The sequence below is a fragment of the Hevea brasiliensis genome, chromosome 2 (genome assembly GCF_030052815.1).
Source record: "Hevea brasiliensis isolate MT/VB/25A 57/8 chromosome 2, ASM3005281v1, whole genome shotgun sequence".
NCBI lineage: Eukaryota > Viridiplantae > Streptophyta > Magnoliopsida > Malpighiales > Euphorbiaceae > Hevea > Hevea brasiliensis.
In genome coordinates, this window is record NC_079494.1 from 10,463,399 (window position 1) to 10,489,395 (window position 25,997).

Genomic DNA, 25,997 nt, shown 5'->3' on the forward strand with positions numbered 1-25,997 from the left:
TCGTGCATCTCAATAGCATTTCACTTGGCCTTTCCATTTTCCTCAGAATGGAGGCGGCTCTTTGCAACAAGTTCGTGGTGTTGGATTCAAATTATCAGATATTGTATAAACCTCTGGACTTTCGTTTTGTGTCTGCTGTTGGGTTTCAGGATCCCATCATTCATCCATTAAGATGAAAAACATAAAAACAATCGATGAACAACCCCAATTTTTTCAGATAAAATACAATTTAGAATAGAAGTTCCATTTCAAGCAAATATCCTAACATTAACAACACAAGTAGATACGTTCAATAATATCATGAGATCTTTCGACATGAATAAAGTCAACTACAACTCAGGACGCAAGGATGTGATTCTGCACATCCATGTGTAAACTGACCATTCACCTGTGACGGAATTTAGGGCAAACAGAAATTACACCTGGCCTTGCTTCATCAAAGTCATATCTGTTTTCACTAAGGAAACTTCTCACCACTGTTGGGAGTATAGGTTGACCTCTACTGTGATTGCCTACACTTGTAATTACTTGTAATGATGCTGTTCTCTGCCTAAATCCTGTCTGTTGTTTACCAAGTTCTCCACGTCTATGCTAATAAAGGGTCCATGTGATACTGCTTGATTCTTTAGGAGGGTCTCAATTTTGTTCAGATGTTCTTGCAAGGCTTTAACAGCCTCTGCTGCGTGAAGACCATGCATATCCAACGTCTAAGGATTATTTTCATTATTTCTTATACTCAAAATTTCCTTAGCTACCTTAGCATTGAGTCTTGCAGCATCCAACCATTCTTTACGAGCCTTTGACGAGTGCTGTTGAGCAGAAAAATGATCTCCTCTCAGAAAGGCATTAGTTGCTGCCCTGGAGTGCCTAGCTACCGACCTCATCATCCTTAGTGCGTTTCTTCGACGGCTCAAGTAAACATCTTGCTCTTCCCACTCAGGCTCAATGGGCAAGGACCTCAAGTGCCCCTGAATTGGTTTCTTGTATGCAGCAGCAGCCTCGGAGAGCCTATGTCCACAGGCAGTATGCAGATCCATCAATTGTTTGTGATTACCTTTGGAAGTACCCTCAAGAGTAGAGCTAAGATCAGCTATGTCTTCAGCAAGGTTTGAGGTATGTCCTAACAAAGCAATCTCTTTTCCTCCGTCTGCACATTGAAAATCATCGCAATTAGATAAATCCTTTGCTTCCCCTTTCTCCGTAGAGTTGCTAGTAGAAATCATCTCTTCTAACAAAGTTGTGGCCTTATCAATATCATTATTCACAGAGGCCATGATGTCACACCTTACCCCTCTGTAAGGCATAACATGATCCCGTAGAATACCTAATGAACTACCGAACTTCACCTACCGATAACTCATTAAGTACCCTACAAGGGATTTTAAAACAATTTTCTTATCTTTGATAAGTGGTGAGCATTTCTAATAAGTATTTAAAACATTTAGTTGAAATTAAAACTAATTAATATTTTTGGCCATTTTAGTTTTCCACAAATTTTATAAAAATTTTGACAGAGTTTCCTCTGTATTTTGAGAAAACCATTCTTCGAATACCTGTAAAAAGCACTTCTAAAAGTTTTTCTCAACCACTACTTTGGTTTCACAATCAAACTCAATCAATTTCTCAAAATTCACAAGTTCAATAATTCTCAAAATACTGTTAATCAATATCATTCATATTTCATTAAAAACAAAATAATTTATACACAACCTTACAAATTTATAACAAAAGAAACAAAAACTAAACTTTTTTACAAACTTCATACAAATTTGTGTACAAGCTGCTCAAGACCCATTTTTACATGTCCATACATTTATGTGCAATATATACATCAAAAGAAGTATTTACAGTTAGGGTATAAATTATACCCGAAGGCTTTAAGCTGATGACTTCACACACCTCAGCAGCTCAGTCTGCTGCTCCTCTAGTCTTTGTATCTGCGGCATGATAAAAGCTATCACGAGTACTAGGACTCAGTGGTGCACAATATACTAAAATAATCTTTATGCAAAACTTAAAGCACATTCATTCAAAAATTTGGCTAAACATGAAAATTAAATACAATCATGCATTGTAAGATTTTACATGTAAACCAAGTTCATTTCAAAGTATCAAAACACATTTCATAAAACCCACAGTTAGATCATGCCATTCGAAACAAATAGAATCTCAATAGCCAGAGGCTAAGAGAAATCACATGAATCTCAATAGCCAGAGGCTAAAGAGAAATCATATCATAAGGCTAGCTAGCTCAAATATATGGATATCCATTCACATCCTCTTCTACTGGCACACCTCAACACTTCTCTAGAGAAGGAATCAAAATTCGAAACTAATTACCCCCACTAGTCGTGCTAGTGAGGTGTTCAAATATGTGGTCATGACACTGTGGTTTCAAAACTTATCTTAACAATTTGCTAAACATTTTCTTTTCAAATATACATAATAACTTTCAACAATTTAGATCAAACATCATAAGAATGCCATAATCCAATATTTCACATTATTCAAAATGATATGCAAAAGATGATTATAAAAGTATATGTTGTGCACAAACCTCAAACGAGTCGCCTGTTGGCCTTGACTCGACTCCTCGGGTTCTGTCCCGGTATTCTTTTCCACTGAAACACGCAATTTTATAATGTTTCAGTACTAGAACTTAAAATAAATCCAAAATAAACTTAGCTCCACATTTACCTAGCTCTAACGTGTTAAATACGACGTTCTCGAAGTTTTGTGTTTCGGGTTACTATTCACTGCACTATTCCAGTCAAATAGTTGACTTTTTAAGGCTTACTAGGTATGGGAACTCTAACTTCACCCACATACCACATTTTGGTCATTAAACTTGTTGGTTTTGGTCATTTTCTCAAAGCTTAGGTCATTTTGGCAAAATTGCCAATTTTCGGTTTTGGTTCTCCGAAGTTGCACTGTTCCATTGGTCAATCTACTGTTGGAATTTGACAAAACTTCCTTCATAGAAAATGTTCCTTATTGTCTTAAGTGTATTCTCATTTTTGGATCACCTCAATCGGAGTTTTGTAGCTCAAGTTATGGCCAAAATAAGTTTACTGTTCACGTGCACTGTTCATGCTGCACTTTTGGGTTCTGGCAGATTTTTGTCCAACTTTGGTCAATAATTTGATCAAGTTAAGTTCATAATTTGGTCTCACTTTCTTCATATGAAATGTTCTACTATGTCTTAGGTTTCCATCGGTTCAAGAATCGCCTAAATCCGAGTTTTCTAGAGGGAGTTATAGCCATCCAAACATTGCTGCTCAATGAAAACTCTGCAGAGTTGCAGGTTTGGTAGCCTAACTTTGCTCAATAATCTGAATGGGTTAATGGCATAATTTGGGGTGATGTTCTTCATGAAAGTTTTAGATCTATATGCCCTCTAACCCCTGGCCAAATTTCAGGTCAATTTGACCTGTCTAGCTCGAGTTATGACCAAATGACTGTTCATTTGGTCAATTTAGTGCAGTGGCAGCCTTCTATCACTTCACTTTGGTCAATTGTTTCACCAAGTTTTGGTCAGTTTTTTGCCATGGTTCCTTAATGAAAATTGTGCTATTTTATGTCTATTTTCATCTCCAATTAGTAGCATATCAATTGGGCTTGTAAAATTTGAGTTTTTGTCCTTCAAAGTGGGTTTGGTCATGCTGCCAGCAGCATGACCATTGACCTACGAATTTGATTTTTATTCCAACAATTCCCACACAACTTATTTGGTCATAATTGACCATTATTTCATTTCGCAATAGGTCAAACATGCCATTTATGCATTTCTCCAAATTTTTGCCTCAAAACCCTAACATTCAAACCCTAATTCACTCAAATTGTGCAATTAATCACACTTAATGGTTTTAATGCTAATCATTCAACTAAGGAAGGTTTCTAAACTCATTCAAACCCATTAAATTCATGAAATTCATACTCCCTTCAACCAGGCCAAATTTCAGCAATGGTCATTCTCCCATGTTTGTTTCATTTAATCAAGTTCTAAGCTCACTTTCAACCATCACATATGCATTTGAATGGATAAATAAAGAGTTTAGCATACTAACCTTTGTGTAGCAATTTTCTTCCTCCTTTCCTTCAAATTTTCCTTCTTTCTTTCTTGCTCAATCCTCTTCTCAAGTTGCCTAGATAAGCTTTAACTATGGTGGCTAATTTTTCTATGGTGGAATTAGGGATTTGATCAAGCTCAAAATGAGCTTTAATGGAGGTTTTGGGTGAGGGAGAGGGTGAGGGAGAGAGAGAGTCACGTTTTTTATGAAGAAGATGACTTTATTATATTTTTTTTTCTTTTCTTTTCTTTTCTTTTATGTCTTAGGAAGACCAAAATTCCCAAATTAATAAAATAAATCAATTAAGCCTTTATGACATCATGCATGATGTCATCACTTTGACTTTTCCATCTTCTTTCTTCTTTTTTTTTTATTTATTATTTATTTTTCAATTAGTTCTTTAATTTAATTCTCGATTCCGAAATTTTCTTTTCTCCGATTTTATTCGACAGTTAGGTCAGGAGTCAGCTCTCGGGGTCAATTGACCAAATTGCCCCTCGCCTGTTCATCCCGGTTTGCAAATAATCCAATATTTCTTCCGGCTCCCTGACCTAATTATTTGACTGACTTAACAGTTCTTTTTTGTGATTTTCTCTTTTCCACTGTGTTCATAAGGGTCCTAAGGACCGCAGCGTCACTTTTTACGATTCGAAATTTGAGTTTAAAACGACTTCGCAGTCGTTCCCGAGGAGGTCACTCATCGTTGTGACTCTCGGCTCGTTTAACCTCTTATGTTCTGTTTTTCTTATTTATAGTTAACTAATTAAACATTACTAATTATTTGTGTTTATGGCTTCTCAAGTTGTCTTAAGTGTGGCCCTAATCCCATTAATTGTCCGGACCGACACCGGTCACCGGAATAGTAAAATATACCAGGCTATACCAACAGGGGTGTTACAATTCTCCCCCCCTTAAATAAATTTCGTCTCGAAATTTTACCTGGTATCAATCTCTGAACAGCTGTGGGTGTTGTCTCCTCATGTGCTCCTCTCGTTCCCAAGTAGCTTCTTGGCCCGAATGATGGTTCCACAGCACTTTTACCAATGGTATCTGCTTATTCCGTAGCTGCTTCACCTCATAAGCCAGAATCTTTATGGGTTCTTCTTCATATGTGAGGTCTGGATTCACTTCAATTTCTTCTATTGGTAGTATATGAGATGGGTTTGACCGATACCTCCTCAGCATAGACACATGGAAGACATTATGTATCTTCTCCAACTCTGGAGGTAGTGCCAACCGATATGCCAAAGGACCCACTCTTTCCAGAACCTCATATGGCCCGATAAAACGAGGACTTAGTTTCCCCTTTCGGCCGAATCTCATAATCCTCTTCTAAGGAGAAACCTTGAGGAAAACTTTCTCACCCACTGCATATTCAATATCCCTTCTCTTCAAATCAATGTAGGACTTTTGACGGTCTGATGCAGTCTTAAGTCGATCTCGGATCACCCTAATTTTCTCTTCAGTCTGTTAAACAATTTCGGGTCCGATCATCTTTTTTTCACCCACGTCATCCTAACACAACGGGGTTCTACATTTTTTGCCATACAAAGCTTCATATGGAGGCATCCCAATGCTTGATTGGTAGCTGTTGTTATAAGCAAACTCAATCAAAGGCAAGTGTGTATCCCAACTACCCTCGAACTCAATCACACAAGCCCGTAGCATGTCCTCCAAGATCTGAATTACCCTCTCGGGTGGCCATGCATGCGTGGGTGGAATGTAGTACTGAAGTTCAATCTAGTTCCTAGGGCTCTCTGAAGACTACCCCAGAATCTAGAAGTGAACCTAGGATCTCTGTCTGACACGATGGATACTGGCACTCCATGTAGTCTCACAATCTCATCAATGTATAACTTGGCCAATCTTTCTAAACTATAGTCCATCCGAACTGGCAGAAAATGAGTAGATTTAGTCAGTCTGTCAACAATGACCCAAACTGCATCATGACTCTTCTGTGTCCGCGGAAGTCCCATTACAAAATCCATCGTTATTCTCTCCCATTTCCACTGCAGTCGGTAGTGGATGTAACAACCAATGGTACTTGATGCTCGCCTTTACTTGTCGACAAGTTAGGCATTTGGCTACAAACTCGCCACATCTCTTTTCATACCCATCCACCAAGTAATGCTCCTTTAGCCCTCTATACATTTTTGTGCCACTGTGGTGCATGGCAAAGGAGACTCATGTGCTTCCTTCAAAATGATCGCCTCAAATCAACATCATTAGGAACACACATTACGCCTGGTGTAGCAATGAGACCATCATCTCCGATTGAGAATTACGGTTTCTTGCCTGTGAGTTCTTCCATCGACTACGATATTTCGATCATTACGGCGACCATTCTAATCGATCAATCAACACCGTTTGTACATGCCATGCAAGCGCTGTCGCCCCTCATCATTAATCTCTAAAGCGGCATGTAATGATCTCAACTCATGTACCAAAGACAAAGGAGTAACCGTAGACTTGCCATAGTCTTGCGACTTAGGGCGTCGACCACAACATTAGCTTTCACGGTGATAATCTATCAGACAATCATAGTCTTTTATCAACTCTAACCATCTCCTCTGTCTCAAATTCAACTCTTTCTGGGTGCCCAAATACTTCAAACTCTTATGATCTGTGTAGATGTAACATTTCTCCCCATACAAATAATGTCTCCAGATCTTAAGAGCAAACACAATTGCTGCAAGCTCCATATCATGTGTTGGATAGTTCCTCTCATGCGGTTTTAGCTGGCGTGATGCATAGGCAATGACATTTCGATCTTGCATCAATACACAGCCTAACCCATTGTGAGAAGCGTCACTATATACTGTATATTCTTTACAGGTAGGTAAAGTAAGGACTGGAGCTTCAGTCAAACATCTCTTCAATTCATCAAAACTCTGCTGGCATTTATCCGTCCACTGAAATTTTACATCTTTTCTAAGCAGCTTGGTCAATGGAGATGCCAACATGGAAAATCCCTTCACAAATCTACGGTAGTATCTAGCTAAACCCAGAAAACTACGAATCTCTGTGACATTTCTGGGTGGCCTCTAATTAAGGACGGCTTCAATCTTACTTGGATCTACCTTGATGCCCTCTTCTGATACTACATGCCCTAAGAAAGATATCTCCTTCAGCCAAAATTCACATTTCGACAATTTGGCATATAGTCGTTTTCTCCTCAAAATCTGCAGACAATCCGCAGATGTCTATCATGCTCTTCTCGCATTCCTCGAATAGACCAATATATCATCAATGAATACCACAACAACCGGTCGAGGTATGGTGCAAAATAGTGTTCATCAGATCCATAAAAGCAGCCGGAGCATTAGTTAACCCGAATGGCATGACTAGGAATTCATAATGGCCATAGCGGGTTCTGAAGGCAGTTTTAGGGATACTCTGCTCTTGTACTTTCAGCTGATAATAACCTGATCTCAGGTCAATTTTGGAGAACATACCGCACCTTAATCGATCAAACAAGTCATCAATGCGGGGCAATGGATATCTATTCTTTATTGTCACCTTATTCAACTGCCGATAATCAATACACAAGCGGAGAGTGCCATCTTTCTTCTTTACAAACAACACTGGCGCTCCCCAAGGTGACACACTAGGGCGGATAAAGCCCTTGTCAAGCAATTCTTGCAACTGCACTTTCAATTCTTTCAATTCTGCAGGTGCCATTCTATATGGCGTTATGGAGATTGGGTCCACACCAGGCATAACATTAATCTCAAATTGCACTTCTCTTTCTGGAGGTAATCCTGGTAGTTCATCAGGAAATACATCCGGAAAGTCACATACCGTAGGGATGTCCCTTAGTGCTGGACTCCCCACTTGGGTGTCTATCACATGTGCCAAGTATGCTTCACACCCCTTTCTGATCATTCTTCTGGCTAATGCAGCCGAAATGATGTTTGATGGCAATAAATGCCTCTCCCCATGTATTACCACATCATCGTACAAAGGGAGACCAAAAGTGACTGTCTTTAGTCTACAGTCAATCATGGCGTGATGCCTGGCTAACCAATCCATGCCCAAGATGATATCATACTCTCTGAAGGGCATTTCAATCAAGTATGACAGGAAAACATGTCTTTGGATTACTAAAGGACAGTCTCTATAAATTCTGTTGACCCGGACCTCTTGTCCTAACGGACTAGTTACTAGCACTTCAAAACCCATTTGCACACATGGAACAGCAAGTGAACAGACTATGCTAGCACTAACATATGAATGAGTTGAACTCGGATCAAACAATACAAATACTTCTTGATCAGAGATAAAGAATATACCAGCTACCACATCAGAAGTCTCAGCCTCTTCACGCTGTCTCATTGCGTAGATTCTGGTTGAAGCACTTCCTTGTCCTGACTGACCAATTGTGCCCTGACTGCCTGAAGCAGTGCCTCTACCTCTGCCTCTTCCTCTGCCAACCGCGTGAACCTCCGGGAGCGGGACTCTGAATAGATCCCTCGGCAGTAGGAGCTGGACCATATCTCGGAGCACTAGTACAGTCTCTTGCTAAATGACCCTTGCCCCCGCAGTTAAAACAGGCTCCAGTGGCCCAATAACATTCCCCCCCATGAATCTTGCCACAAGTCTCACAGGGGCGGGCAGACTGTGAACCCCTGCTCGACTGCTGACCAGACCTAGGGGGTCTCTGTCCGGAGAATCGGCTCCTACTAAATCTTCCACCTCGACCCCTGCTGGGTCCACTAAACTTCTTTCTCTTTCCAGAGGTAGCACCAGAACTCTGTTCAACTGATTTTTCCCCCTTGTCTTTTTCTGATTTCTCTTGTGAACCCTTCCTCACTGCCCCTTCTGATTCTATCCTTTCTAATTCCAAGGCTTGTGAGATCAATTCAGAAAATTCTGATGTCCAAAACCCACAACTTGCATTCTCGGACTGCCTTAGCCCTGACTCAAACCTCTTGCATCTGTCTGGGGTGGAGACTAAGCTTCCAAAGATAGTGGCTTAGCCTTGTGAAATCTCTTTCATACTGTGATTCAGTTCGGTTCCCTTGTTTCAAACTCAAAAATTCTTGCAGTTTTTGATCAACATATGCATCTGGGATGTATTTCTGTCTGAACTCTCTGATGAAGTCATCCCAGGTCAACACTGGTGGTTCAGCCAAGCTGTGGGGGATGGTCTTCCACCAATCATACGCATCCCCTTGCAGTAGCGACACAGAATATTCCAACTTCAGCTCATCTTGGTAGTACAGTTTCTTAAACACTCTGTCCATTCTTTTAAGCCATTGCTCTGCCTCTAAAGGGTCCACTGTACCCTTAAATGTTGTAGCCCCATACTTTAGCAATTTATCAAACTGGCCGAGGCGGTGGTTGTGCCACAGTGGTTGGGGTGGAGCTTGAGCAGGCATACCCCCAGCCATTTGTTGAAACATCGCAGCCATCTTGTAGCGAATGCGGCAGGGAATCGGCATTTGTGGGTTGGTGCCGCTAACCCACTAACATTCGAAAAGTGGGCTTCCCCTAGTGCCTAAGCTTCAGCATCGCTCGACTGAGCGATCCCCTTCTTCCATAACAGTTTGGAGTAGGGTATCTCCTGAACAAGTAACACAAGGAGATTTCCCTCCGTTAGTTCATATTCATGATGTAATGCACTGTATGTAACAAATATGGACATTGAGCAGTTGTACTTAATAAAGAAAAGACACAAATTCACAATTGAAAACATAATTCAAAAACTTGCTCTGATACCACTAAAACATGTCACACCTTACCCTCCAGAAGGCATAACATGATCCCGTAGAATACCTAATGAACTACCGAACTTCACCTACCGATAACTCATTAAGTACCCTACAAGGGATTTTAAAACAATTTTCTTATCTTTGACAAGTGGTGAGCATTTCTAATAAGTATTTAAAACATTTAGTTGAAATTAAAACTAATTAATATTTTTGGCCATTTTAGTTTTCCGCAAATTTTATAAAAATTTTGACAGAGTTTCCTCTGTATTTTGAGAAAACTGTTCTTTGAATACCTGTAAAAAGCACTTCTAAAAGTTTTTCTCAACCACTACTTTGGTTTCACAATCAAACTCAATCAATTTCTCAAAATTCACAAGTTCAATAATTCTCAAAATACTGTTAATCAATATCATTCATATTTCATTAAAAACAAAATAATTTATACACAACCTTACCAATTTATATCAAAAGAAACACAAACTAAACTTTATTACAAACTTCATACAAATTTGTGTACAAGCTGCTCAAGACCCATTTTTACATGTCCATACATTTATGTGCAATATATACATCAAAAGAAGTATTTACAGTTAGGGTATAAATTATACCCGAAGGCTTTAAGCTGATGACTTCACACACCTCAGCAGCTCAGTCTGCTGCTCCTCTAGTCTCTGTATCTGACAATGAATAAAGCTATCACGAGTACTAGGACTCGATGGTGCACAATATACTAAAATAATCTTTATGCAAAACTTAAAGCACATTCATTCAAAAATTTGGCTAAACATGAAAATTAAATACAATCATGCATTGTAAGATTTTACATGTAAACCAAGTTCATTTCAAAGTATTAAAACACATTTCATAAAACCCACAGTTAGATCATGCCATTCGAAACAAATAGAATCTCAATAGCCAGAGGCTAAGAGAAATCACATGAATCTCAATAGCCAGAGGCTAAAGAGAAATCATATCACAAGGCTAGCTAGCTCAAATATATGGATATCCATTCACATCCTCTTCTACTGGCACACCTCAACACTTCTCCAGAGAAGGAATCAAAATTCGAAACTAATTACCCCCACTAGTCGTGCTAGTGAGGTGTTCAAATATGTGGTCATGACACTGTGGTTTCAAAACTTATCTTAACAATTTGCTAAACATTTTCTTTTCAAATATACATAATAACTTTCAACAATTTAGATCAAACATCATAAGAATGCCATAATCCAATATTTCACATTATTCAAAACGATATGCAAAAGATGATTATAAAAGTATATGTTGTGCACAAACCTCAAACGAGTCGCCTGTTGGCCTTGACTCGACTCCTCGGGTTCTGTCCCGATATTCTTTTCCACTGAAACACGCAATTTTACAATGTTTCAGTACTAGAACTTAAAATAAATCCAAAATAAACTTAGCTCCACATTTACCTAGCTCTAACGTGTTAAATACGACATTCTCAAAGTTTTGTGTTTCGGGTTACTATTCACTGCACTATTCCAGTCAAATAGTTGACTTTTTAAGGCGTACTAGGTATGGGAACTCTAACTTCACCCACATACCACATTTTGGTCATTAAACTTGTTGGTTTTGGTCATTTTCTCAAAGCTTAGGTCATTTTGGCAAAATTGCCAATTTTCGGTTTTGGTTCTCCGAAGTTGCACTGTTCCATTGGTCAATCTACTGTTGGAATTTGACAAAACTTCCTTCATAGAAAATGTTCCTTATTGTCTTAAGTGTATTCTCATTTTTGGATCACCTCAATCGGAGTTTTGTAGCTCAAGTTATGGCCAAAATAAGTTTACTGTTCACGTGCACTGTTCATGCTGCACTTTTGGGTTCTGGCAGATTTTTATCCAACTTTGGTCAATAATTTGATCAAGTTAAGTTCATAATTTGGTCTCACTTTCTTCATATGAAATGTTCTACTATGTCTTAGGTTTCCATCGGTTCAAGAATCACCTAAATCCGAGTTTTCTAGAGGGAGTTATAGCCATCCAAACATTGCTGCTCAATTAAAACCTCTGCAGAGTTGCAGGTTTGGTAGCCTAACTTTGCTCAATAATCTGAATGGGTTAATGGCATAATTTGGGGTGATGTTCTTCATTAAAGTTTTATATCTATATGCCCTCTAACCCCTGGCCAAATTTCAGGTCAATTTGACCTGTCTAACTCGAGTTATGACCAAATGAACACTGTTCATTTGGCCAATTTAGTGCAGTGGCAGCCTTCTATCACTTCACTTTGGTCAATTGTTTCACCAAGTTTTGGTCAGTTTTTGGCCATGGTTCCTTAATGATAATTGTGCTATTTTATGTCTATTTTCATCTCCAATTGGTAGCATATCAATTGGGCTTGTAAAATTTGAGTTTTGGTCCTTCAAAGTGGGTTTGGTCATGCTGCCAGCAGCATGACCATTGACCTACGAATTTGATTTTTATTCCAACAATTCCCACACAACTTATTTGGTCATAATTGACCATTATTTCATTTCAAAATAGGTCAAACATGCCATTTATGCATTTCTCCAAATTTTTGCCTCAAAACCCTAACATTCAAACCCTAATTCACTCAAATTGTGCAATTAATCACACTTAATGGTTTTAATGCTAATCATTCAACTAAGGAAGGTTTCTAAACTCATTCAAACCCATTAAATTCATGCAATTCATACTCCCTTCAACCAGGCCAAATTTCAGCAATGGTCATTCTCCCATGTTTGTTTCATTTAATCAAGTTCTAAGCTCACTTTCAACCATCACATATGCATTTGAATGGATAAATAAAGAGTTTAGCATACTAACCTTTGTGTAGCAATTTTCTTCCTCCTTTCCTTCAAATTTTCCTTCTTTCTTTCTTGCTCAATCCTCTTCTCAAGTTGCCTAGATAAGCTTTAACTATGGTGGCTAATTTTTCTATGGTGGAATTAGGGATTTGATCAAGCTCAAAATGAGCTTTAATGGAGGTTTTGGGTGAGGGAGAGGGTGAGGGAGAGAGAGAGTCACGTTTTTTATGAAGAAGATGACTTTATTATATTTTTTTTCTTTTCTTTTCTTTTCTTTTATGTCTTAGGAAGACCAAAATTCCCAAATTAATAAAATAAATCAATTAAGCCTTTATGACATCATGCATGATGTCATCACTTTGACTTTTCCATCTTCTTTCTTTTTTTTTTATTTATTATTTATTTTTCAATTAGTTCTTTAATTTAATTCTCGATTCCGAAATTTTCTTTTCTCCGATTTTATTCGACAGTTAGGTTAGGAGTCAGCTCTCGGGGTCAATTGACCAAATTGCCCCTCGCCTGTTCATCCCGGTTTGTAAATAATCCAATATTTCTTCTGGCTCCCTGACCTAATTATTTGACTGACTTAACAGTCCTTTTTCGTGATTTTCTCTTTTCCACTGTGTTCATAAGGGTCCTAAGGATCGCAGCGTCACTTTTTACGGTTCGAAATTTGAGTTTAAAACGACTTCGCAGTCGTTCCCGAGGAGGTCACTCATCGCTGTGACTCTCGGCTCGTTTAACCTCTTATGTTCTGTTTTTCTTATTTATAGTTAACTAATTAAACATTACTAATTATTTGTGTTTATGGCTTCTCAAGTTGTCTTAAGTGTGGCCCTAATCCCATTAATTGTCCGGACCGACACCGGTCATCGGAACAGTGAAATATACCAGGCTATACCAATAGGGGTGTTACACATGATATCCTCGATCAAACTTTCGTCAGCCCAGCTGTGAAGTTCTTTGAGAGGGTTGAAGACAAAATTAAGATCCTTCTCCTCGAGAACCTTAACTAAACCAGAATCATTAACTGGTGTCAATTTATTGCAATTACCATTCTTTGTTATGGGTGGAAAATCTGCAGAATGTAGTAGTACAGATAAGAAAGACCCAGCAGAAAAACCATTATTGTTCGAGATGTTTTCATAGGGACGAAGAGAGGTGATGCCAGTGGTTGGCAGGGGTGGGAAAGGATCATCGCCGACTTTTTGAAGTTGAAGACCACGTTTCTGATGCTGTTTGAGGCCAAAGGCAGCCCAACCTGTGGACTTACCTCTCGCCTGTGAGTTTTTGGCATAGGGCGGGCTTGCAGTTGCGTTCATGTTGTCTCAGAGCATGCTCTTTCTTGAATGAGAAGCCTTGTATATATAGTCACAAAGAAATTAGGATTCCATTTGTTTGGTTCTACAAAAAAAAAAATCGAGAAATGGGAATGGTAGTGTTTGGAAACTCGTTTTTTCATTTGATACCCATAATAAAAGGAATAATCATTCCCCATTTTAAAAGCAGAAATCAAAACTCAGAAATGAAAATGAATGAGAATGATTATCTTGCTTAAGAGTAAATACTTGTTGAGAAGTTTTAAATTTTTGTATTTTCATATTATTAAAAAAAATTATAATTATAATTATAATTATAATTATAATAATTACAGGAATTAAAATATTTTTACATTTTAAATAATTAATTAAAAATTATAATTATAATTATATTAATTATAATACTTATAATTATAATAAGTAAAATAATTAAATAAAATAAAATAAAAATTATAAAAATTATAATAATAATTAAAATATAAAACTATTATTTTATATTTTCATATAAATAACTAAAATTAAAAAATTGTAATGATAATTAATTATGCCCAATTAGAATAGAAATAGTAAAAATATAATTTTATATTTTTATATAATTAATTAAAATAAAAAATTTTGAATATAATCAACTTTAATAATTTAAATTAAAATAATAAAAATATTTATTTTTATTTTTACATAAAATTAAAAAAATATTATTTTTATATTCCCGTATAATAATTAAAATTAAAAGTAAATAATATAAAAATATAAAAAAGTAATTTTAAGTTGATTTTTGTTTGATTACTAAATAGGTTTGATTCCGATTCTGCAGCTTACATGTGCAAATCAAATACCTTGAAGAAGAATTTGACTCAATTCTATAATAAATCAAATATAATTGAAAATTTAACATTCCGTTTCTTATTTTGTTGATTCCAATCCCAGTACTGATTTAGATTCTAGTGGGCGAACCATATGAGCCAAATAAGTCACTTGATGATTCCAATACTGATTTCGATTCTAGTTTGTGAACTAGAGGAGCCCAATAAGTCACTCGATGAGATAGAAAAGTAAAATCAAAATTACAATTCAATCTAAAAGGAGACTTCTTTGACGGTGATGATGGCGACACTCTACATGATAGTCTATGGAAAATTCTTGCTTAGCCAAGTCTATCATTAACCCAAGATATAATAATGTAATGGCCCGGCCCACTAGTGATATTGTCCGCTCTGGGCCGAAGCCCTCACAGTTTTAAAACGCGTCACTAGGGGTTACGAACCACCAACTTATAAACCGAACATTTCTCTCGTGTTTTGCCGATGTGGGATTTGCTTAGGGTGTTACAAATAATGTGAGATTCATTTATTTAATAGATGAGACCATATATTTTGTATTTTGAATTCATGGTAAACCAGGCAAGAAAAATTCAAAAGTCTATATTGCTTTAGTTAATGACTTTTGTCTCCTTTGTCCTTAAAGACCGTGCAAGTATTAGCTAAAAAAGTCACCATGTTACAATAGGTTAACCATTGTTGAAAGAAAAAAAAAATTACATTTTATCCTCTTTAGCTTTTCTCTTTTTCTATTTTTATTCTTTCAATATTTCTTTAACCAAAATAAAAAATAATTTTATGATATAAATTTTGGTATATTAAAATTTCAAAGCAAAATAAACAAAAAGATTTTATAATAAATAGAAAAATTGTATGCATTTAGCATCGATGTCTTCTAAGCGCCTCGAAAGTGTCCTTAGATTGATGATACCTCACCAATGCTAGGATTGAGTTTTTGGCCCAATCAGAGTGCCTGGCAAACCATCTCGGAGGACAATCAAGTTTACGATGTATCATAGCATTCATTTCTTTAAAAATACAAAAATTCAACTAAACTATTTTTTAAAAGAAATTTTGAAAAAAAAATCAAACTCATATTGAAATTTAAATTTAAAATTTTATTTTTTTGATGTTTTAATTTAATTTTATTCAATACTTTAAATTTGATTTTCAATTTTTGGTTAAAATTTTTTTAAAAGGTTTTAAAGTTAATATATATATATAGTCATTTTATTAAGTTAAATTATATTGTATTAATATAAAATAATGGATAATTATTAATAGAGGCGTTTACTTTCATTTAGAGTAAAACTCACGACTATTAGAAATAAATAAACAAATAAAGGTATTTTCACTTCACCTTGTAATATGGATAAGGATGGTATCAATATTTTCTTATTGGTGTGTTGAATAATAAATTTTTTTATATTACAAGGAATTATATAACTCTATTTATTGTGTTATAAAATTTTACTATATCAAATTTTATTTTATAAAGTTAATTTTTATTTTAATTAAAGAAATAGAGAAGTGATAAGAAAGGAGAAATAAGGCAAAAATATAACGGTCATGATCACTTCTTTTAAACAAAAATTTAAGTTGAGTGATGTTTTTGTAACAAATTGAAACTAAATGACTAAAATTAAACAATTTTCAAAGTTGATTGACCATTAGTGCTATTTAGCATGCAATTATTTTTAGACCTATTTCATGTTTGAAAGTTGGAATCATCTTTTTTGACCCCTCAAAATGGGATGCTATAACTTAAAACAAAACTAAATAATCATCAGCAAGTGTAAGTAACTCCACATTGATCATGAAGCAATCGCTAGTCAATATCCTGAGGAGGGTAATTAAACCTAATAAGAAACAAAGACGTAAAAGTAGCAAGTCGGTTTGCACTAGAATTAACCTATGGCAAACATGAAAAATACAGATATCTGAATCTCATCCATCAACTTCTTAATCAAGAGCACCAAAGAGAGAAGGTTGCTAGGAGATTTCACTTTATTAGAAATAAAAAGCACTACTCGTAAGAGATAGCATACAACAGTTTAAACCAAATAACAGAACTGAGCCAATCTAGTTTGGTTTTTCTCTTTAGTTATTTAGTTTGTTTGGTTTAGGATTGTAACACCCTAGGCAAATCCCACATCTGCAAAACACGGGAGAGATGCTGGGTTTATAAGTTGGTGGTTAGTAACCCCTAGTGACGCATTTTAAAATTGTGAGGGCTTCGGCCCAGAGCGGACAATGTCACTAGTGAGCCGGGCCATTACATTTGTGGTATCAGAGCCGCTCCGCGTCCAACCTTGAGCGATGGTGGGGCAAACCTCAACAAAGACGCTGAGTCCCATAGGGGGGTGGATTATAACACCATAGGCAAATCCGACATCGGCAAAACACGGGAGAGATACTGGGTTTATAAGTTGGTAGTTCGTAACCCCTAGTGACGCATTTTAAAACCGTGAGGGCTTCGGCTCAAAGCGGACAATATCACTAGTGGGCCGGGCCGTTACACTTTCACTCACCAAAACCCATAACACTCTTCATTAAAAATACTCCCCACACCCTAAGGAAGCTATAGATACCAAAAGGAAGCAAGGAAAGCGACTTCCTTTGGAGTGTGACGCCCCTCACTCTTCTACAGTGTAGCCAAGTGATGAGTGCCACATTTGGTGCTGGAGCACCCTATCTTGTCTTGTCATGTCTATTGTAAATTTTAATGTCATCCCTCTTACCTCTAAAGTCAACTGCCCCATACTTTCGCAGTCTCTCTAGTGGAGATCTGCGTATAGGTTGCGGCTGTGGGGGTGGAGGTGGCTGTATAGGTGGTGGTGGTGGTGGTAGCTGTGGCTGTGGCTGTGGAGGTGGAGGTGGCTGTGGCTGGGGAATGGCTCCAGTGATCTGACAGAACAACTGTGTCATCTGTTTATAGAAGGCCTGCTGTGCCCTACTCACAGTACCTCGAGATGGCTCGACCCACTAGTGATATTGTCTGCTCTGGGCTGAAACCCTCACGGTTTTAAAATGCGTCAATAGGAGTTACGAACCATCAACTTATAAACCCAGCATCTCTCCTGTGTTTTGTCAATGTGGGATTTGCCTAGGGTGTTACAGTCCACCCCCCATATGGGACTCAGTGTCCTCGCTGAGGTTTGCCCCACCATCGTTCAAGGTTGCACGCGGAGTAGCTCTGATACCACAAATGTAACGACCCGGCCCACTAGTGATATTGTCTGCTCTGGGCTGAAACCCTCACAGTTTTAAAACGCGTCAATAGGGGTTACAAACCATCAACTTATAAACCCAGCATCTCTCCCGTGTTTTGTCGATGTGGGATTTGCTTAGGGTGTTACAATCCACCCCCCTTATGGGACTCAGCGTCCTCGCTGAGGTTTGCCCCACCATCGCTCAATGTTGCACGCGGAGCAGCTCTAATACCACAAATGTAATGGGTCGACCTACTAGTGATATTGTCCGCTCTTGGCCGAAACCCTCACGGTTTTAAAACGCGTCACTAGGGGTTACGAATCGCCAACTTATAAACCCAGCATCTCTCCCGTATTTTGTCGATGTGGGATTTGCCTAGGGTGTTACAAGTAATTACATCATGACTAAACATAATGAACCAAAATACTAGTCTATACATGGGCCCTACCAAAATACAAAAGACCGGTGAGGTAACTCTGGACAATGGCAGATCTGATCGAGCTGCGTCGGTGCACTCTTGGTCTTCTTCTTTGTGGGTGCTGAGTCTTTGATCGATCTCTAGTACCTACGCAATGGAAAACCAACGCGCTAAGCATAACGCTTAGTGGTGCATAATTTATAATAACAATAATTTAACATTTGAAATAATATCTGCAACTCATAATTTCTGGGTCTTTTATATTTTTGTTACTTTTTGGAAACAATTAACATTATCGGGATCTTTTATGATTACTGATTGTATTTTAAGTCTTAATTAATTTTTATCAGCGCCCAAGAAACCTATAACAAATTATAAAAGCTAGATGTAGGGGTGTATACTGGTTAGACAACCATATGTCTATCCAGTATACGTCTGTCAGGCATGAGGCCAGCTGTCGGGCATGGGACCTTCTATCAGGCTTGTAAAGCCAGAAATAAAGTAGGCATATAGCTTGTAGAACAATCATACCAAACATATATTGTGAGTTCATGATTTTCTCGGTAGGCAATACTGCTATCTGTAGTCCCTAATTGGTATACCAATTTATCCAAACTAAATAAATAAGACTAGGTATACTACGGGCAATTAAACATTTTTAATTAATTTAGCACTATTCACTATTACTGTTTTCTAGTACTATTCATTGGTACCATTAATTTCATATTAATAGGACATTAGTCGTAATTTACATATTCATATCATTTTTAATATTTAATTTTCCTTATGAGTATTTTAATTATCCTATATAGCATTTTTCCCATAAACCTTTCTTTAGGTTCATGTTAATGTGTTATTTTTATCTAGGAATTTGACTAGGTTAGGATGTCTATTTAGTCACACTTCCTTCATAATAATTGCTCCTTTATGTTTAAACTTGAATTTTAGTTTTTGAATCACTGAATTTGGGGTTATAGAACTCAAGTTATGCTCAAAATACCAAAAGAATAGTATTTTGGGACAATTTCTGAGTTGGTAGTTTTAGTGACTAAGTTTGTGCTAACAATTTGATTTTGTTAAAGGCAAAACTGGGTCAAGTGTTCTTCATGAAAAGTGTAGCCCTATGTCTAAACGTTCCATTGATGAAATTTTAGGTCATTTGGACAAGTATAGAAAGAGTAATAACCAAATGAACACGTATTGGTCATTTTCTGGGTTGGCAGTTTTAGTGACCCAAATTGTGCTAACAATTTGAATTTGGTTAAAGGCAAAACTGGGTCAAGTGGTCCTCATGAAAAGTGTAGCCCTATGTCTAAGCTTTCCATTGATGTAATTTTAGGTCATTTGGACTAGTATAGAGAGAGTTATGACCAAATGAACACGTACTGTTTACTTGGTCATTTTCTGGGTTGGCAGTGTTTGGTCATCCGGGTTTGGGCAGAGAATTGGTCATGATTTTGATAGAATTTGGGTAGGGTTTCTTCTTGAAAAATGAAGGTTTGGATGTCCCAAAACACCTCCAATTGGCCTCATACCAATTAGAGTCACACATTGTCAGTTAGGGTTCAACAAACACACTGGACTCATTGAGTCCCAACTTGCAGAAATTTTGACACTCCCAAAATTCAATCTCCACCTTCTCCAAACTCCAAATCAGCATACTTGTCACTTCTATTATCATCAATCTCAGCACAGTTAGGTCAAATTCAAAAATATCACAAAATCCTCAATTTCAAGTGCACAACCCTAATTTCAAACATCAAATTCATATATATAACCATGAAATCAATTCTCACATATAATACCTTATTAATTAACTTCCCTAACTGAACTAAAACCAATAAAATCCATCATTTTCATGGTTCCTCTAGGGCTGCTGAATTCAAGGGTTTCTTTCCCAAAATTTTCTTTTTGATTTCATGTAAATCTTCACTTAGTTTAGCATGATTTTCATGCTTAAAGAAGAGATTAAGAGTTTTGAGCACTAACATTTTTTTGTAACTTGTTAAACTTCACTTTCCTTGCTTCTTTTTGGTATCTATAGCTTCCTTAGGGTGTGGGGAGTATTTTTAATGAAGAGTGTTATGGGTTTTGGTGAGTGAAAGCTTGGGAAATCAAGCTTGGAGCTTGAATATCAATGGAGGACTTGAGGGGCCAAGGTGGGCGGCACAAGGGAGAGGGAGAGAGAGAAGAAGTGGAGGAAGAAGAGGAAGGTGGTTGGGGTTTGTCTTATGTAGCTTATATATTTATATTTTTTCATTGTACTTAATTTTGCTTTAAATATTTCATAAGCTTATTTTTCTTTTCTTTAAATGCCATAAGTCTTTTTTTTTTCCTTTTTTTTTTTCTTTTCTTTCCTTTTCTTTTCTTTCTCTTCCCATTTTCCAAATTCAAATTCATAAAATTAATTTATGTTAATTATTCTATTTCCAAATTTTAATTTAACATTTAAGTCAAAATTCACCTCTAGGGGTAAAATGACCAAAATGCCTTTCATGGTGCTCATCGGGTTATTTTTATTATTTTATACCAATTTATAAATTCTCTAAACTTTAATTTATTATTCTCTAAATTTTTCCTATATTTTCTTAACACTTATTTCTTCAATTTATGCCTCCTCACTATAGTTTAGGTGTAGTTCCAGACATTTTGATTGTCCGAACAGACATTAGTCGTCAGAACAGTAAAATGTACGGACTACCTACGGCGAGGGCGTTACAATTCTTTCCCTCTAATAATAATTTCATCCTCGAAATTTACCTAATGTGAATAGCTGAGGGAACTGTTGCCTCATCTTCTCCTCGCTCTCCCATGTTGCTTCTTCTGTGTTGTGGTGTCTCAACAAGACTTTCACTAGTGGGATCCTCTTGTTTCTGAGTTCTTTCACTTCCCATGCCAAGATTCTGATGGGTTCTTCTTCATATGTCAAATCAGGTTACACAATTATCTCCTCTACTGAAATGACATGTGAAGGATTTGATCTGCATCCCCTGAGCATCAACACATGGAATACACTGTGGATCTTATCCAACTCAAGTGGTAAAGCTAGCCTGTAGGCTACTGGACCCACACGCTCAATGACATCGTATGGACCAATAAACTTAGGGCTCAACTTATCCTTCTTACCAAATCTTAGCACTTTTTTCCAAGGTGATACCTTAAGAAATACCTTATCGCCAACCTCATACTCTATATCCTTTCTCCTCAGGTCGGCATATGACTTATGTCTGTCCGAGGAGACTTTCAAATTGTCTCTGATGAGTTTCACTTTTTCCTCTGTTTGTCTCACTAAATCTGGGCCCACTACTTTCTCCTCACCCATTTCTGTCCAGCATAAGGGAGTTCTACATCTCCTCCCATACAACGCTTCATATGGAGCCATTTTTATACTGGCTTGGTAGCTATTGTTGTAAGCAAACTCTACCAAAGGAAGATACTTTTCCCAACTTCCTTCAAAATCAATGATGCAGCTTCTCAACATATCCTCCAATACCTGAATCACCCGTTCGGACTGTCCATCCGTCTGTGGATGAAAAGCCATACTGAAGTGCAGTCGAGTGCCTAAAGACTCCTGTAGCCTCTTCCAAAACCTTGAAGTAAATCTCGAGTCCCGGTCAGATATGCTCGATGTTGGCACTCCATGTAGCCGAACTATCTCATCTATGTAAATTTCTGCTAATCTCTTTAATGAGTAGTTGGTTCTAACTGGTAGCAAATGAGCTGACTTGGTCAATCTATCCACAATCACCCATATAGTATCATGCTTCCTCTGTGTCAATGGTAGCCCAGTCACAAAATCCACGGTAACGCGGTCCCATTTCCATTCTAGTATGGATATAGGTTGCAATAACCCTGATGGGACCTGATTCTCAGCCTTAACCTACTGACATGTCAAACATCTAGTCACAAAATCACCAATCTCTTTCTTCATTCCAGGCCACCAATAATGTGTTTTCAGGTCTTGGTACATCTTAGTACTTCCTGAGTGCATAGCATGGAAGCTACTGTGCGCCTCTTTCAAGATATTCTTCTTCAGTTCCTCATCTCTTAGTACAAATATTCTGCCTTTATAGTATAGGCACCCATCTCCTTTCAACTCATAATCAGTCCCCTTCCCCTCTTGAGTTCTGCCCATAATAGTTAGTAACTTTTCATCCCTTAACTGTGCTTCTTGTATTTACTGTAACAAACTTGGCTTTACACACAACTCAGTCAAAAGTACCCCATCCTGTGCTAAAGACAACCGAGCATTCAATGCTCTCAAAGCCATCATGGATTTCCTGCTTAGGGCGTTAGCCACTATATTGCTTTCCCAGGATGGTAGTCGATCACATAGTCATAGTCTTTAAGGAATTCAATCCATCTCCTCTGTCTCAGATTGAGTTCCTTCTGAGTTGGCAAGTACTTTAGACTCTTGTGATCAGTGTAGATGTAACACTTCTCACCATATAGGTAATGCCTCCCTATCTTCAATGCAAATATTATTGCCGCCAATTCCAGATCATGAGTTGGGTAGTTCTTTTCATGTGGCCTTAGCTGTCTAGAAGCATAGGCAACTACTTTCCCTTCTTGCATCAGAACACACCCAAGCCCATTGTGAGAGGCATCACTGTAGATCACATAGTCTTTCTTTAACTCTGGCTATGTCAATACTAGAGCTTCTATAAGCATAGCCTTCAGCTTCTCAAAGCTGGTTTGACATTTTTCATTCTAGTCAAACTTTGCATTCTTATGCAGTAACTTAGTCAGTGGGGCTGTTATAAGGGAAAATCCCTTCACAAATCTCTTGTAGTATCCAGCTAACCCCAAAAAGCTTCTGACTTCTATTACATTTCTGGGAGGCTTCCATTCAACTATTGCTTTAATCTTCCTTGGATCTACCCTGATTCCATCTGCTGACACAATGTGTCCAAGAAAGGATATCTCATCCAACCAGAAGTCACACTTGGATAACTTGGCATACAACTGCTTTTCTCGCAGTGTCTGTAGTACTACTCTCAAGTGTTCATCATGCTCCTCCCGGTTCTTAGAATACACCAATATATCATTTATAAATACCATAACAAATCGATCCAAGTAGGGATGAAAGATGCAGTTCATTAGGTCCATGAAAGCTGCTGGTGCATTTGTTAGCCCAAATGGCATCACTAGGAACTCATAGTGTCCATACCAGGTCCTGAAAGCAGTTGTAGGAACATCTATCTCCTTCACTCTCAACTGGTGATAGCCTGATCTGAGATCTATCTTGGAGAATACTCCAGCTCCCCTCAACTGATCAAATAGGTCATCTACCCTAGGTAAAGAGTATTTGTTTTTCACAGTCACCTTATTCAGCTGCCGGTAGTCTATACATAGCCGAAGGGTACCGTCCTTCTTCTTCACAAATAGCACTGGTGCTCCCCAGGGTGACACATTAGGGCGTATAAAGCCCTTGTCTAGTAGCTCCTGTAATTGAACTTTCAACTCTCTCAGTTCAGCAGGTGCCATCCTATATGGAGCAATGGACATCGGTGCAGTACCCGGCATAACCTCTATGGCAAACTCCACTTCTCTATTGGGTGGCAAACCCAGCAACTCTTCCGGAAACACATCTAGAAAATCACATACAGTTGGGATCTCCTGCATGCTTGGGCTAGTCTTCCTGGTATCAACCACATGTGCTAAGAAAGCCTCACAGCCCTTTCTTATCAATCTCCTGGCTGTTGTGGCCGATATGATGGTGGAAAGACAACCCGTTCCTTCACCCACAATTGTAACCTCATCCCCATCTACTGTCTGTAGTGACATCCTCTTTAGCCGACAATCTACCATTGCCTGATGACGTGATAACCAGTCCATACCCAATATCACATCAAACTCATGGAATGGTAGCTCAATCAAGTCAGCTAAAAACTCATACCCTTGTATCTTTAGAGGACAACCCTTGTAGACCTTTTTCACCATGACACTATGGCCTAAAGGGTTTGTTACTTGTATGTCCTCCTCTAGCTCCTTTACTTGTACCCCTCTATCAACTGGTGGTGTGATACACACATATGAATGTGTGGAACCCGGATCAATCAATGCACATACTAGCAGGTCATAAAAAGAAAATGTACCTCTAATGACATCAGCTGGTTCTGGCTCATCTCGAGCTCTCATAGCATAAGCACGTGGTGCTACCCTAGTCTCCTGCCTCTACACTGTCTCTGCAGTAGGCCTCTGTGATGTACCAGCTGTATCAGGCCTCGCAGGCCTTCTACCCCTATGTGCTGCTAGGGCAGACCTCTCCATCTAAGGTGGAGCAGTGGGAGCACTAGTGTTCCTCTGTGGACAATCCTTCAGGAAGTGATCCATAGACCCACATCTGAAACATCCATCTATCAACAATTTGCACTCTCCTCTGTGGGGTCTACCACAATGCACACAAGCAGGTGGTGGGGTTGATCCCTGTGTAGCTACACCAGGTGAACTACCCACTGATGCACCAGATTTTCCTCCTCCTCTCCTTGAAGCAAACTGAGACTTCTGTTTCTTACCCCGACCTTGAGTCTGACCCTGAGACTCTTTGGCTCTCTTACTACCCGTGTCTACTGAACTGGACTGACCAAACCCAGAACCCCTCTTACGTTGCCTATCCTTTCTGGACTGCTCTTCATTTCTGACTCTCTCCACATCAAGGGCTGATGCAATCAACAGAGAGAAATCTATGAAGTGGTGAGATGTCACTATCAACCTGATGTTGTCATTCAGTCCGTCCTCAAATCTTCTGCATTTATCAACCTCTGTTGGCATCAACTCCAATGCATATTCACTAAGTCTCACAAATTCTCGCTCATATTTGGAGACTGTCAGCTGCCTCTGTCTCAGTGCCAGGAATTCTCTCCTTCTGGCCTTCAAGTACACATGACTGATGTATTTCTTTCTGAATTCAGCCAGAAAGAAATCCCAAGTGATCTGTGCAGGCTGTACCACTCTAGATACTGTCACCCACCATCTATATGCATCCTCCTGTAGCAGTGACAGAACACACTCCAACTACTACTCTGGGGTGCAGTGCAACTGCTGCAATACCCTCTCTGTCCTCTCCAGCCAATACTCTGCTGCGGCTGGATCATCATCCCTCTTACCTCTGAAGTCAACTGTCCCATACTTTCGCAGTCTCTGTAGTGGAGATCTGTGTACAGGTTGCGGCTGTGGGGGTGGAGGTGGCTGTATAGGTGGTGGTAGTGGTGGTGGCTGTGGTTGTGGCTGTGGAGGTGGAGGTGGCTGTGGCTGGGGAATGGCTCTGGTGATCTGACGGAACAACTGTGTCATCTGTTCATAGAAGGCCTATTGTGCCCTACTCACAGTACCTCGAGATGACTCTGCTCTACTACCACTTCTCCCCCGACTAGGAGCAGGTGCGTGAATCTCTACTTAGTGTCACCTCGACTCCCGTGCTCTGAAGGATCAGAGGCCATCGATCCTATAAAACAGACAAAGAACAGATCTGCATTAGTGTCACCTCGACTCTATTTAAAGGCCCATACATGTGATGCAACTATTTCTTTCTATCTATCTAGGTCTGGGAGCACCTAAACCAGGCTCTGATACCACTAAATGTGACGCCCCTCACTCATCTACAGTGTAGCCGAGTGATGAGTGCCACATTCGGTGCTGGAGCACCCTATCT

General features: G+C 38.5%; 1 pseudogene; it reads right to left on the reverse strand.

Moving 5' to 3' along the window:
• Nucleotides 1-384: 384 nt before the first annotated feature.
• On the reverse strand, nucleotides 385-13,897 carry LOC110667135 (uncharacterized; annotated as a pseudogene).
• Nucleotides 13,898-25,997: the final 12,100 nt, after the last annotated feature.